Source organism: Rhinolophus sinicus, unplaced genomic scaffold, assembly GCF_036562045.2.
Source record: "Rhinolophus sinicus isolate RSC01 unplaced genomic scaffold, ASM3656204v1 Contig233, whole genome shotgun sequence".
NCBI lineage: Eukaryota > Metazoa > Chordata > Mammalia > Chiroptera > Rhinolophidae > Rhinolophus > Rhinolophus sinicus.
In genome coordinates this window covers 598-2,552 of record NW_027424032.1, presented here as the reverse complement: position 1 = coordinate 2,552, position 1,955 = coordinate 598, and the positions used below count along the sequence as shown (strand labels likewise).

General features: G+C 34.8%; 1 pseudogene; it reads right to left on the bottom strand.

Moving 5' to 3' along the window:
• Positions 1–758: 758 nt before the first annotated feature.
• Positions 759–1,079, bottom strand: LOC141569934 (U6 snRNA-associated Sm-like protein LSm3 pseudogene; annotated as a pseudogene).
• Positions 1,080–1,955: the final 876 nt, after the last annotated feature.

Below are 1,955 nucleotides of genomic sequence, written 5' to 3'. Positions count from 1 at the left end.
TAATAGCTACATTGATGCCTTGTCACTTTTTAAAGCCTTCAAATGTAAATGAGGCACTTTTTAAATTTTCATGTGAATTATAAAATGAAAAGCAATTTTTAAATTGCTTTTTAATATGTGCTCCAGTGTCTTAAGAATTGCAAAGGGAAAAAAAAAAAACAATCTCAAACTCTCTTCAAAACAGAAATGTATAAATAAGAAATGTCAGATAAGGACAGATGAGGTATTGATGTCTGATAATGGTGTCTGATAATGACTCCCACAAAGAATCATTCCAAGGCACACAAATCCAGATCCCATGCTTTGATAGGCTTGACCTGGGTAAAGGATGGGCAGTAACTCATGGAAGCAACCTGCATGATAAAAGTAACTAGGTTCCACCAGCTATTCTTAAGAAACAATGGGATAGATTCTTACATATAAATAAATGATCCATAAACCCACATCCTTTTTTAAATCATAAAAGGAAACATCTAATTAAATTTTTAAAAATCAGAAAGTGTCTGGAAAAACAATGAAGCAAATCAACTCCTGAAAAAGAGTGCTGCGTGGTGATCACATTTATAGGAAAGGTTGAAGAAAAATTAAAATGCAATTTAACTTAAGAATTTGTAAGTTACCTGCAAATCAACTCATTTCAGGAGTGGAAGAATCCTTGGTCATTTCTTAATATCAAAATATACATAGATTTTTTTGGAATATCTTCTACATTTAAAGAGGCAATCATACAAAGTTTCCTATTTTCCATAGAGTATAAATTATTCATTCCAGCCAACTCTCAGTGGAGGGGCAACTAGTAGTACAGCACCATCTCCCAGGACAAAGAACATCGGAATATTCCATTCCGTTGACTTATAGATCTCTTCATATATTTATTCATCAATTTCTATAGTAGTCACAGTTTCTTCCACATCTCCCACTGTCATATTTAAATGTTGATCATAAGCATGTAATCTACCTCGAAGCTCTCTGTCATTTCTCATCATCACATAAATTTGCTCATCCAGGCTGAGCCCAATGAGACCCAGGGTGTCTTCTATGGAGCTGGTAGTTTGTTGCTGGCCCATATCATCCACCATGTTTCCCCATGTCCTTTTTTGCATAAATATATCTCAGGTTGCCTAGTAACCTTTTACAATCTCCCAGCCACTTTCAAGTCTGCTCATCGTGTTCATTTTCACTCTGCCAATACCTGTTTCTAACGTTGGATAGAAGGGAGTAAGCCAAATACTATTTATCCCAGGCCCTGCACTCACCTAGAAATAATTCTAAACTCCACTCTTCCTAGAAGCAGTAGGGACAAGGAGAAGCATATTACTTGTGTTCCAAAATGCTGACTTCAAATAACCCAAGCACCTATTATTTACCCATTTTCAACATCAATGTATTCATCTAAACTCTTTTCTACCTATCCATTTAAAATCTGAAGGTACAAGTTCTATGATACTATCCATTCATTCAATACTTAAGTAAAAAGACTTAAAACTATAACTTGGGACTTTTTTCTTTTTGTTGCTACCTCCTCAAAGTTGGACCATTCATGACACGTCTGAATATTTACTTTGGTTACAAATGTCTGCAGAAACATATGGTCAGATCATATGGTTTTAATAATGTTCCCGTTAGTACTTTGCAGCTTTGACCAATTTCAATATTTTTTCTGGAATTGGGAATTCTTTCTTGTGGGAATGTACTCATTTATCAAAAAATGAATATGTGGTTGTTAAAACTTTTTGGCTTAGTGCAATATGGAAGATTGTAAGAAGTTTTTTTGAGAACTACAACTTTGCGTAGATTCATAGTCATCTTATTACGCAAATTCTTCCCATTTCAACTGCATACCCTTGAGCTTGAAGTAAAAAGCTCTGTTGTTAATTTTTTTTTCCTCAGCTCCATCATGCAACGTCTCCTCATTCTGAATTTCCACTCATCTTTTTACAGTGACTTCCAGGCAC